This window comes from Panulirus ornatus, chromosome 45, assembly GCF_036320965.1.
Source record: "Panulirus ornatus isolate Po-2019 chromosome 45, ASM3632096v1, whole genome shotgun sequence".
Lineage (NCBI taxonomy): Eukaryota > Metazoa > Arthropoda > Malacostraca > Decapoda > Palinuridae > Panulirus > Panulirus ornatus.
The window spans coordinates 304,972-318,021 of record NC_092268.1 but is presented as its reverse complement, the minus strand read 5'-3'; the positions used below and the strand labels follow the sequence as shown (position 1 = coordinate 318,021).

Sequence of the window (13,050 nt, the reverse complement as noted above, 5' to 3'; positions counted from 1 at the left end):
TTATCGAATGGATCAGGTGCACAGTTGGCTAACTCGTATATTCCTGCACTTTAAGTCGATGTATGTGAGCAAACCAAGGCTGTATGCTCATGATTTAATACATATAACTGGGAACCAAAAACTGTCGTGTTGGCCTTCATAATTTTAGACAAACTAGCAGCATAGCTGTAGATGAGTGGTGTTAAGTGGTAATAATAGTAATAGTAGAGGAAATGGAGTTTAGTGGTTCTGACATATTGTGGTCAAGGAATATAATCAATAGAACGTGGTTGCTTTTGGTTAAGCATTTCACTTTGCAGGTAAATGGCCACTCGCTAGACTGCATAACCAGGGAGTTCCAACTAGATGGTGTAGATCAGAATGTACGGGAAAGTTGGCGTGCAAACTACATGGAAGTGGATGTCTTCACCACCCGTGGCAGTCCCATAGCAGGAACGATCTCTGGAGTGCTGACTAGTGGTAGGTTTTCTGCTACATAATGGTCTTGTTTTGATCTAGTTGGGCATAGGAATGGGATAAGGAACCTCCTAATTTTTCTGGAGGAAAGTTTCGCTATTTCCCAATATTTTCTAACCATAAAAGTGAGATCAATGTTAAATGAAGGCGAGGTTGGGATGGGGGCGAGTTGCCTAGGCAAGTTGGCAGAATAGGGTCAGTGCAAGGATTACCTTACTTGATGCTAGAAGCTTTATTGGTTGTAGTTGTACACACATGATGACACTCTTGGCCTTCTCTCCCTTTTTTTTTTTTTTTTTAAGAAAAGGAGTTAGGGCTGTGAAAATAATGCAGGCATTATGTATTTACAGAATAGTTCTTGATTACTAACAAGACTGCTTAGGAAAGACAACGGAAGTTGCCATTACACTGTCCTTGCACATTCATTGCTCCTAGCTTGTCCTCCTAAACGGTACCTTTTCAAAAATGATTTTAATGGGCTTTGCTTAGAATTTAGATGTGAACAGTAATTTAAAGATAAAGGATTTTTAGTTAATTGTACACAGGGTACTGTTAAAAGTAGGCATAAGTAGAACTGCATGTAACATTGCAGTACAGTGTATCTTAAGGTATTTCTTTCCTTTTGAAATAAATTGTATTTTTTGTACTTGTTACATTTCATGGAGAAAGATTGATTGGTTGAGGAAGTTGTGAAAATAGTCCATGACTGTCTATCTATGTCACTGACACCCTTTCCCTCTGGTGACACCCCATACTCTGTGATTGCACATTTGCAAATTCTTATCCATTACACCGATAATTTTCATTCATTCATGGCCATACCTCAACTCTTTCCTCATCCTCCCATAACTTGCATTTTCTCTCCATACACCCTGCCAAGGATATGGGCTTCCCTAATCTCTAGAACGTCCAAACTATAACTTTCAAAATTCTCCCCAAGTTCCCTCCTAAACTCGCTTGTCAACCCATTTACATTGAGCCATCACCCTCAGTCACTTGTCCCTTTTACTCCTCGGCTTTTTATGCCTCACCTTTGACAGGCCAATGACCAAAAGCAACTACAGGGCAGTGTCTCCCCAAGACAGCAGAGCTCTCAAACTGTTCAAAAGACTAAAATCCCACCTCACCTCAAGTGTTTGTATTAAATAACCTACTATTTCCCTGATAAAGTTAGGCAATGACACCCATAATGTTCCATTCCTAAGGGTGTTTTAACAAGGTAACCACAAAAAGACTGGGTAAGACTTGGATACTCCAGAAAACTCGAGAGTATCCCCTTGAGGCATTGAAATTTAAAACCTTTCCCAACTTTCTTCGAGCCCGTACCGCAGTAGCAGCACCTCCAAACCTCATTAGTTACAGTGCTGTCACTGTGCTATCATAATTCTGTATGATTAGCTATCTTGAGTCATCTTAAGCTAATTCTTCAGTTTGATCATATAGTTTCCCCATTTGCGAAATTTGGAAAATATAAAACTATATGTTGCTTCTCTGCATCAAGAGTACATGCGGCAGAGTGTAAGGGATCAGCAGGTTGTGGGACACCACAAATACAAGACACTGGTGGCTAAGGAGATCATCCACACACTTGGGAACAATAATTCGATCGAAATTAATGGTATAGATACTGATACTATAGTAACCAAAGGGGCCAGTGTAACCTTCCAGGACAAGAAAACCTTCACAAGCTTGAAGATTAATGGAGACTTGTTTGTTGAAAAAGTTAACAATGTGAGTAAACTTGTCTTAAGTATGCATCTGATGCTAGGTGAGCAGTTCTCTTGTGTGAATGGTCCTGAAAACTTTCTTTTTTGTACTCGAAATCTGAAATATTGCCCATTCTTTCCCTAAGAGCAAATAGTTCCATGTAGTTGCTCTGTCATAGAAATATATATTTTCTGTGTTTTGTCTTTAAATTGGGACCTTGGATCATAGATTGATAGTCTGAAAAAAAAAATGAACACTGCAGTCTGTTGACAAGCAAAATGACTATTGATCAATAAATGCATAGCATTTTTTGATCAGTGTTGTAATGAAATCCATATTTTGCTCAAACAACATATTAAAGATAGATTGTTTGGTTTAGGGGATGCTATCTTGTATTAGTTGTTTACTGCAGAAATTTACATGATTTTAAGGGAAAGTTTGTTTATAAAAGAGAGAGTAAGGTTAGGTTAGGTTAGGTTAGGTTAGGTTAGGTTAGGTTAGGTTTGGTAAAGTGTGTGAAAGAAGAAAGTTAAGAGTAAATGTGAATAAGAGCAAGGTTATTAGGTACAGTAGGGTTGAGGGTCAAGTCAATTGGGAGGTGAGTTTGAATGGAGAAAAACTGGAGGAAGTGAAGTGTTTTAGATATCTGGGAGTGGATCTGGCAGCGGATGGAACCATGGAAGCAGAAGTGGATCATAGGGTGGGGGAGGGGGCGAAAATTCTGGGAGCCTTGAAGAATGTGTGGAAGTCGAGAACATTATCTCGGAAAGCAAAAATGGGTATGTTTGAAGGAATAGTGGTTCCAACAATGTTGTATGGTTGTGAGGCGTGGGCTATGGATAAAGTTGTGCGCAGGAGGATGGATGTGCTGCAAATGAGATGTTTGAGGACAATGTGTGGTGTGAGGTGGTTTGATCGAGTAAGTAACGTAAGGGTAAGAGAGATGTGTGGAAATAAAAAGAGCGTGGTTGAGAGAGCAGAAGAGGGTGTTTTGAAATGGTTTGGGCACATGGAGAGAATGAGTGAGGAAAGATTGACCAAAAGGATATATGTGTCGGAGGTGGAGGGAACGAGGAGAAGAGGGAGACCAAATTGGAGGTGGAAAGATGGAGTGAAAAAGATTTTGTGTGATCGGGGCCTGAACATGCAGGAGGGTGAAAGGAGGGCAAGGAATAGAGTGAATTGGAGCGATGTGGTATACCGGGGGCTGACGTGCTGTCAGTGGATTGTATCAAGGCATGTGAAGCGTCTGGGGTAAACCATGGAAAGCTGTGTAGGTATGTATATTTGCGTGTGTGGACGTATGTATATACATGTGTATGTGGGTGGGTTGGGCCATTTCTTTCGTCTGTTTCCTTGCGCTACCTCGCAAACGCGGGAGACAGCGACAAAAAAAAAAAGTTTGTTGAGTATTCCTGGTAAATTATATGGGAGGGTATTGATTGAGAGGGTGAAGGCATGTACAGAGCATCAGATTGGGGAAGAGCAGTGTGGTTTCAGAAGTGGTAGAGGATGTGTGGATCAGATGTTTGCTTTGAAGAATGTATGTGAGAAATACTTAGAAAAGCAAATGGTTTTGTATGTAGCATTTATGGATCTGGAGAAGGCATATGATAGAGTTGATAGAGTTGCTCTGTGGAAGGTTTTAAGAATATATGGTGTGGGAGGCAAGTTGTTAGAAGCAGTGAAAAGTTTTTATCGAGGATGTAAGGCATGTGTACGTGTAGGAAGAGAGGAAAGTGATTGGTTCTCAGTGAATGTAGGTTTGCGGCAGGAGTGTGTGATGTCTCCATGGTTGTTTAATTTGTTTATGGATGGGGTTGTTAGGGAGGTGAATGCTAGAGTTTTGGAAAGAGGAGCAAGTATGAAGTCTGTTGGGGATGAGAGCTTGGGAAGTGAGTCAGTTGTTGTTCGCTGATGATACAGCGCTGGTGGGTGATTCATGTAAGAAACTGCAGAAGCTGGTGACTGAGTTTGGTAAAGTGTGTGAAAGAAGAAAGTTAAGAGTGAATGTGAATAAGAGCAAGGTTATTAGGTACAGTAGGGTTGAGGGTCAAGTCAATTGGGAGGTAAGTTTGAATGGAGGAAAACTGGAGGAAGTAAAGTGTCTTAGATGTTTTGGAGTGGATTTGGCAGTGAATGGAACCATGGAAGCAGAAGTGGATCATAGGGTGGGGGAGGGGGCGAAAATTCTGGGAGCCTTGAAGAATGTGTGGAAGTCGAGAACATTATCTCGGAAAGCAAAAATGGGTCTGTTTGAAGGAATAGTGGTTCCAACAATGTTGTATGGTTGCGAGGCGTGAGCTATGGATAGAGTTGTGCGCAGGAGGGTGGATGTGCTGGAAATGAGATGTTTGAGGACAATATGTGGTGTGAGGTGGTTTGATCAAGTAAGTAATGTAAGGGTAAGAGAGATGTGTGGAAATAAAAAGAGTGTGGTTGAGAGAGCAGAAGAGGGTGTTTTGAAATGGTTTGGTCACATGGAGAGAATGAGTGAGGAAAGGTTGACCAAGAGGATATATGTGTCAGAGGTGGAGGGAACGAGGAGAAGTGGGAGACCAAATTAAGTGTTTTTGTTAGTATGTATAATTGAAGGTCAGGTACCTGAGGACTGGTGGAATGCTTGTTCAGTGCCATTGTATAAATGCAAGGGGAACAGAAAGTGAATATTTGAACTAGAATAGAGGAAGTTTGATTAGGATACCTGGAAAGTTGTATGGTACTTGTGATATAGGGTAGCACGCACAGAGCATCAGATTGTGGAGGAACAAAGTGGCCTCAGAAGTGTGAGACACTGTTTCGATCAGGTGCTTGCTTTGAAGAATCTTTGATATACTTGAAGAAAACACTTTGTGTGTGGAATTTATAGATCAGGAGAAAATATATGATGTGGTTGACATGCTTTGTGTATGCTCTGAATGTATGGTGTTGGAGGAAAGCTACAAAAACTAGCTTAGATTTTCTATCAAACGAGTAAGGCATGTGTGTTAAGTGACAGAGAAGGAGTGGTAGGGCCAGGTGAAGGTAGCTGTCATATGTAATGCACCGAAACAATTGCATTATGTATTGAACCAGGTCATGTAAAGTGTCTGGGGTAAACCATGGAAAGTTTAGTGGGGCTTGGATGTGGAAAGGGAGCTGTAGTTTTGGTGCATTACACATGACAGCTAGCAGACCGAGTTTGAACGAATGTGGCCTTTGTTGTCTTTTCCTAGCGATACCTCGCGCATGTGCGTGGGAAGGAGGTGTTGTTTCATGTGTGGTGGGGTGGTAATGGGAATGGATGAAGGCAGCAAATATGAATATGTACATGTGTATGTATGTATATGTTTATATACGTTGAAATGTATAGGTATGTATATGTGCGTGTGTGGGCATTTATGTATATGCATGTGTATATGGGTGGGTTGGGCCATTCTTTTGTCCGTTTCCTTGTGCTACCTCGCTAACGCGGGAGACAGCAACAAAGTTTGATAAATATATAAATTATTTATTTTTTTTAATCATACTTTGTTGCTGTCTCCCGCATTAGCGAGGTAGTGCAAGGAAACAGATGAGGAAGTCCAACCCACCCTCATACACATGTAATACATGAACGCCCATACACGCACATATACATACATGTACATTTCAACATATACATACGCAGACGTACATTTTTTTTTTTTTTTTTTTTTTTTTTTGCCGCTGTCACGCGTTTGCGAGGTAGCGCAAGGAAACAGACGAAAGAAATGGCCCAACCCACCCCCATACACATGTATATACATAAGTCCACACACGCAAATATACATACCTACACAGCTTTCCATGGTTTACCCCAGATGCTTCACATGCCCTGATTCAATCCACTGACAGCACGTCAACCCCGGTATACCACATCGATCCAATTCACTCTATACCTTGCCCTCCTTTCACCCTCCTGCATGTTCAGGCCCCGATCACACAAAATCTTTTTCACTCCATCTTTCCACCTCCAATTGTGTCTCCCACTTCTCCTCGTTCCCTCCACCTCCGACACATATATCCTCTTGGTCAATCTTTCCTCACTCATTCTCTCCATGTGCCCAAACCATTTCAAAACACCCTCTTCTGCTCTCTCAACCACGCTCTTTTTATTTCCACACATCTCTCTTACACTTACGTTACTTACTCGATCAAACCACCTCACACCACACATTGTCCTGAAACATCTCATTTCCAGCACATCCATCCTCCTGCACACAACTCTATCCATAGCCCACGCCTCGCAACCATACAACATTGTTGGAACCACTATTCCTTCAAACATACCCATTTTTGATTTCCGAGATAATGTTCTTGACTTCCACACATTCTTCAAGGCTCCCAGAATTTTCGCCCCCTCCCCCACCCTATGATCCACTTCCTCTTCCATGGTTCCATCCGCTGCCAGATCCACTCCCAGATATCTAAAACACTTTACTTCCTCCAGTTTTTCTCCATTCAAACTTACCTCCCAATTGACTTGACCCTCAACCCTACTATACCTAATAACCTTGCTCTTATTCACATTTACTCTTAACTTTCTTCTTTCACACACTTTACCAAACTCAGTCACCAGCTTCTGCAGTTTCTCACATGAATCAGCCACCAGCGCTGTATCATCAGCGAACAACAACTGACTCACTTCTCAAGCTCTCTCATCCACAACAGACTTCATACTTGCCCCTCTTTCCAAAACTCTTGCATTCACCTCCCTAACAACCCCATCCATAAACAAATTAAACAACCATGGAGACATCACACACCCCTGCCGCAAACCTACATTCACTGAGAACCAATCACTTTCCTCTCTTCCTACACGTACACATGCCTTACATCCTCGATAAAAACTTTTCACTGCTTCTAACAACTTGCCTCCCACACCATATATTCTTAATACCTTCCACAGAGCATCTCTATCAACTCTATCGTATGCCTTCTCCAGATCCATAAATGCTACATACAAATCCATTTGCTTTTCTAAGTATTTCTCACATAGATTCTTCAAAGCAAACACCTGATCCACACATCCTCTACCACTTCTGAAACCACACTGCTCTTCCCCAATCTGATGCTCTGTACATGCCTTCACCCTCTCAATTTATACCCTCCCATATAATTCACCAGGAATACCCAACAAACTTATACCTCTGTAATTTGAGCACTCACTCTTATCCCCTTTGCCTTTGTACAATGGCACTATGCAAGCATTCCGCCAATCCTCAGGCACCTAACCATGAGTCATACATACATTGAATAACCTTACCAACCAGTCAATAATACAGTCACCCTCTTTTTTAATAAATTCCACTGCAATACCATCCAAACCTGCTGCCTTGCCGGCTTTCATCTTCCGCAAAGCTTTTACTACCTCTTCTCTGTTTACCAAATCATTTTCCCTAACCCTCTCACTTTGCACACCACCTCGACCAAAACACCCTATATCTGCCACTCTATCATCAAACACATTCAACAAACCTTCAAAATACTCACTCCATCTCCTTCTCACATCACCACTACTTGTTATCACCTCCCCATTTGCACCCTTCACTGAAGTTCCCATTTGCTCCCTTGTCTTACGCACTTTATTTACCTCCTTCCAGAACATCTTTTTATTCTCCCTAAAATTTAATGATACTCTCTCACCCCAACTCTCATTTGCCCTCTTTTTCACCTTTTGCACCTTTCTCTTGACCTACTGTCTCTTTCTTTTATACATCTCCCACTCAATTGCATTTTTTCCTTGCAAAAATCGTCCAAATGCCTCTCTCTTCTCTTTCACTAATAATCTTACTTCTTCATCCCACCACTCACTACCCTTTCTAATCAACCCACCTCCCACTCTTCTCATGCCACAAGCATCTTTTGCACAATCCATCACTGATTCCCCAAATACATCCCATTCCTCCCCCACTCCCCTTACTTCCATTGTTCTCACCATATGTACATATGTACATCTTTTTCTTTCGAACTATTCGCCATTTCCCGCGTTAGCGAGGTAGCGTTAAGAACAGAGGACTGGGCCTTTGAGGGAATATCCTCACCTGGAACCCTTCTCTGTTCCTGCTTTTGGAAAATTAGAAAAAAAAAAAATGATGAGAGGGGAGGATTTCCAGCCCCCTGCTCCCTGTTTGATATATTTGTGGTGAAGATACATTAGATAAATAATACTGTAAGGAGGTAATTGCATGCATCAGCAGTATAAGCTACTACCACTAGAAGTCTGTCAGTCACACTGTCATAATTTAATGGTAGTGATTCATAGTTCAGTTTCAGTTTATTCTTCTTGAAATTCTGGATAATAGGCATGCAAAATAATTTGGTTGCGAGGAATGATAACTGAAGTTTGCTGGCAAAGTGAGTTTGAACATCACATATAGTATGTCATTTTTTTGCTAATTGAAAAGTTTTAATGAAAAGGTTCAAAAGAGCTACCCTCTAAACACTGTCAGCATTTGATATGTAGTGGTACATTTCCTACTGACAGTTTCACAAGCTGTTATCAATACTACAGATCTAAAAATTACTGTACTTTTGTCAATATTCTATGGTCATACATTAGCTTAGTGTGTAAGCAATAATATGAGAACTATTTGACTCCTTGGACATTACTGCAAGTTAGGATTTAAATGGGATTAGCTATTTCACCATGTTAATGGTGGTAGACCCACTGTCAAATTGAGATGAGTACACCCTGCAAGCAGCACATTTGTTAGTGGAGGAGAACTTTTTAATGCACGGGACCAAAGTTTTGCTGTCTGCTCAGATTATGCTTAAACCATTTGAGCCTTTTTTTTTTGGACATCTGACTACCTGGGGATGGTCTCGCTGGGGTATGTTAACAGGGAATCCAAGTTGCTTCTTAATCGCCTTCATGGAGACCAGGTTTCAACACCAAAGGAAACCCTGAACAAGTGGCAGGAATACCCTCAATTATTGGTGTCTCGCTACATTAAGAAGCAACTTGGATTCCCTGTTAACATATGTACATATATGTACATATTCATATATGTACATATATGGAAATGTAGGGAGGAAGAGCAAGAACAAGGACAAGTTGGAAGGATGGAGCGAGATGTAAGAGATGGACATGCAGTCAGCAGGCTGGATCAGGGCATGTGAAGCTGCTAGGAGAAACTGTGAATAACGACATGTAGTTTCTGTGCATTATGCATGAGAGTTAGTGTATGTGAGCAAATGGGGCCATTTTTCCTCTGCTCCTGATGCTGCCTCAGAGTGTGGAGAAATTGTGTACATAAACGATATATATTTTTTCATATTGTGTACGTCATGTAAGCATACTCTTCTTCACAGATTACTGTAGTGGCAGAATATGTGGCAGACCACACCACCTCTGGGATGTTCATGACATCCAACCTTCCAGTCAAGGAAAGTTTTGTTACGTTAGCTCAGCTTAAAGTTGCAGACCATCCCCACTTTGAAGATAAAGTAAAGTACACAGCAGGAGTCTTGGTAAGTTCTTTCTTTATTCCTAGTAGTGTTATTAGTGATAATAGTGTTAAGAAAATTTATGAATTGGGCTAAAGATTTGATATCCAAGCGAGTGAAATTTTATGAAATTGAGATATTGAAAAGTTTTAATAACTGATTAGAGAAGATAATGAGTCGAGTTCTGTTTTATCCACTCTGTTGGTTTCCTTCCAGCTATGGACTTGGCATCAATAAATGTGACAGACTTGGAACTGACAACATTCAGAATGGAAGGTGCAGCACGAATAGATGATAGCTCGTGGACAGAAGGGGTGACAGGTCTCGAGCTGTTGACCTATGACTACATCACTTACTGGATTTTGGGAGCACCAAGGTAAGGGTGGGACTTGGTCTAAGCTTGGGGTGATGAATAAGTGTTTAATGCCATGTTAATTGATTCTGGTCAAGGGACATGAACTCTATCCAGAATCTTGCATTTTCCAGAAACGTGCAAAGTGTGCTTGTCAGTATATGCATCAAGCCTTCAAGGAATGTATTTGAATCCTTTGTACAGGATGTGGGGAACTGAGAAAAGTAACAAAAAGCCAGGTTTATTGGGGGATGACTTCCCTGAGTATTTGGTCCATACAACGACTCTCCTTTCCTGAACTTGAAATGTTTTGTAACAATGGATTTGGTGGCTAAGTAGTTACCAGTGAGCTTCATAATATTTACTCTTTATACAGCAGCCTTTCATATATTGCCATGCTGCTTTGCTTTCCCAGTCCATTCACCAAGAGCTGTAACTACTTTCTGCATACTGTATAAGATATTGATCAGCAAAATAAGAACCAGGTGGGCATGTGCGAGGACAAGGATTTGTAGAGGAAATGCAAGGGAAAGAAATTTTCATGAAGTTTAGTATGTTGTAATGTGGATAGAGAGAGTGAAAGAAACAGAAGGAGTTAGGGAAGGTAGTTGGAACAAGTGACTGACCTGATGTTAAGGAGTTAATATGATTTGGAATTTAGGAAAATGAAAAACTGGGATCCAAAGTTGATCTGCTTGATGTAGGTATTTTAGGAGAAAATATGATCAAACTTCAGGACAGTGTCAAGATGTGCAAGCGTCTGAGGAAATGGTGAAAATACCGATTAACATTGATGCTATTTAAAAGTTGGGTAATAAGGTAAGGAAAAAAAATGAATTTTAATTTGTGGCTTGGCATTTTAGTATGGTCTTTGCAGTAGCTGGATGGATGAAATGGTTCACTTAAAATGGATTTCTCGTAGACTGGAAGTGAATAGTAGTGAATAATGTCTGGTACATCATAAAGAATGGAATGGCTGATGAACTGAAAGATGGATTTGAAATACCATGATCCAGGTTTGAGAAAATGTCTAGAGTTGAACTTGGCAGAGGTGTCAAAGAAAGGCAAAGGGAAGAGGGGTTGAAGGAAATTTCAGATGTTACTTGAATTTATGGTGAAGTGCTTGTAGATTTATGTGCTGAAAAAGGACTGATGATTGGGAATACCTGGTTTAAAAAGCGAGATATACATAAGTATACTTATGTACGTAGGAGAGATGGCCAGAGAGCATTATTGTATTACGTGCTAATTGACAGGCGCGCGAAAGAGAGACTTTTGGATGTTAATGTGCTGAGAGGTGCAACTGGAGGGATGTCTGATCATTATCTTGTGGAGGCTAAGGTGAAGATTTGTATGGGTTTCCAGAAAAGAAGAGTGAATGTTGGGGTGAAGAGGGTGGTGAGAGTAAGTGAGCTTGGGAAGGAGACTTGTGTGATGAAGTACCAGGAGAGACTGAGTACAGAATGGAAAAAGGTGAGAACAATGGAAGTAAGGGGAGTGGGGGAGGAATGGGATGTATTTAGGGAATCAGTGATGGATTGCGCAAAAGATGCTTGTGGCATGAGAAGAGTGGGAGGTGGGTTGATTAGAAAGGGTAGTGAGTGGTGGGATGAAGAAGTAAGAGTATTAGTGAAAGAGAAGAGAGAGGCATTTGGACGATTTTTGCAGGGAAAAAATGAAATTGAGTGGGAGACATATAAAAGAAAGAGACAGGAGGTCAAGAGAAAGGTGCAAGAGGTGAAAAAAAGGGCAAATGAGAGTTGGGGTGAGAGAGTATCATTAAATTTTAGGGAGAATAAAAAGATGTTCTGGAAGGAGGTAAATAAAGTGCGTAAGACAAGGGAGCAAATGGGAACTTCAGTGAAGGGCGCAAATGGGGAGGTGATAACAAGTAGTGGTGATGCGAGAAGGAGATGGAGTGAGTATTTTGAAGGTTTGTTGAATGTGTTTGATGATAGAGTGGCAGATATAGGGTGTTTTGGTCGAGGTGGTGTGCAAAGTGCGAGGGTTAGGGAAAATGATTTGGTAAACAGAGAAGAGGTAGTAAAAGCTTTGCGGAAGATGAAAGCCGGCAAGGCAGCAGGTTTGGATGGTATTGCAGTGGAATTTATTAAAAAAGGGGGTGACTGTATTGTTGACTGGTTGGTAAGGTTATTTAATGTATGTATGACTCATGGTGAGGTGCCTGAGGATTGGCGGAATGCGTGCATAGTGCCATTGTACAAAGGCAAAGGGGATAAGAGTGAGTGCTCAAATTACAGAGGTATAAGTTTGTTGAGTATTCCTGGCAAATTATATGGGAGGGTATTGATTGAGAGGGTGAAGGCATGTACAGAGCATCAGATTGGGGAAGAGCAGTGTGGTTTCAGAAGTGGTAGAGGATGTGTGGATCAGGTGTTTGCTTTGAAGAATGTATGTGAAAAATACTTAGAAAAGCAAATGGATTTGTATGTTGCATTTATGGATCTGGAGAAGGCATATGATAGAGTTGATAGAGATGCTCTGTGGAAGGTATTAAGAATATATGGTGAGGGAGGCAAGTTGTTAGAAGCAGTGAAAAGTTTTTATCGAGAATGTAAGGCATGTGTACGTGTAGGAAGAGAGGAAAGTGATTGGTTCTCAGTGAATGTAGGTTTGCGGCAGGGGTGTGTGATGTCTCCATGGTTGTTTAATTTGTTTATGGATGGGGTTGTTAGGGAGGTGAATGCAAGAGTTTTGGAAAGAGGGGCAAGTATGAAGTCTGTTGGGGATGAGAGAGCTTGGGAAGTGAGTCAGTTGTTGTTCGCTGATGATACAGCGCTGGTGGCTGATTCATGTGAGAAACTGCAGAAGCTGGTGACTGAGTTTGGTAAAGTGTGTGAAAGAAGAAAGTTAAGAGTAAATGTGAATAAGAGCAAGGTTATTAGGTACAGTAGGGTTGAGGGTCAAGTCAATTGGGAGGTGAGTTTGAATGGAGAAAAACTGGAGGAAGTGAAGTGTTTTAGATATCTGGGAGTGGATCTGGCAGCGGATGGAAACATGGAAGCGGAAGTGGATCATAGGGTGGGGGAGGGGGTGAAAATTCTGGGAGCCTTGAAGAATGTGTG

At 41.2% G+C, this 13,050-nt stretch overlaps 2 protein-coding genes across 57 annotated transcripts in view; one reads left to right on the top strand and one right to left on the bottom strand.

Annotated features, from left to right (window-relative positions):
* IleRS (Isoleucyl-tRNA synthetase) overlaps window positions 1–13,050 on the bottom strand; it is a 415,824-nt gene that overhangs the window by 241,940 nt on the left and 160,834 nt on the right. The gene's annotated exons all lie outside the window — the stretch shown is intronic.
* The window catches only part of LOC139762964 (uncharacterized), a 614,722-nt gene that overhangs the window by 586,667 nt on the left and 15,005 nt on the right, over window positions 1–13,050 (top strand). For 36 of the 48 annotated variants that reach the window (XM_071688312.1, XM_071688346.1, XM_071688315.1 and 33 more), the window contains 3 exons: window positions 300–459; window positions 9,478–9,636; window positions 9,829–9,988. The exons of 10 other annotated variants lie outside the window; for them this stretch is intronic. The gene's annotated coding sequence lies outside the window, so the exon portion shown is untranslated. The remainder of the gene's footprint in view (window positions 1–299; window positions 460–9,477; window positions 9,637–9,828; window positions 9,989–13,050) is intronic. 2 more of the 48 variants (XM_071688334.1, XM_071688320.1) reach the window with 1 other exon arrangement.